Here is a 408-nt window from a genome sequence, read left to right as displayed (position 1 = left end):
CCCTTCCTCCCAATCTTGGCCTGTGAAAGCCCTTCTCATCAGAGGCTGCTTCCTCCATTCTGCTCAACAGCTCTTGGTTCCTTGGGACAAAATCAATCTCTCTCTCTCTCTCTCTCTCTCTCTCTCTCTCTCCAGAGCTCCCCAAACTCTCACATATGTCTCAGTTTTAGTACATTCATCCCTCTCTCTCCACTTCCACCATCCTGAAAACTCCTCCTAATTCTTTGGGATTCATGTAGGTGTGGGTGTCACTCCCTCTGGGAAGCCTTCTTGGATCCCTCTCCCCAACTCCCACCTGCAGCCCCCACTGGGTGGTGGTTTCTCCTCTCTCCTTTTCCTTGCACATCTATTACCTGTGCCTGTCTATTACCTGTGCTGTCTATTACCTGTGCTGTCTATTACCTGTGC

The sequence above is a fragment of the Myotis davidii genome, unplaced genomic scaffold (genome assembly GCF_000327345.1).
Source record: "Myotis davidii unplaced genomic scaffold, ASM32734v1 scaffold289, whole genome shotgun sequence".
Lineage (NCBI taxonomy): Eukaryota > Metazoa > Chordata > Mammalia > Chiroptera > Vespertilionidae > Myotis > Myotis davidii.
The sequence above is the reverse complement of the archived record's forward strand: the minus strand, read 5'-3'. Positions refer to the sequence as shown.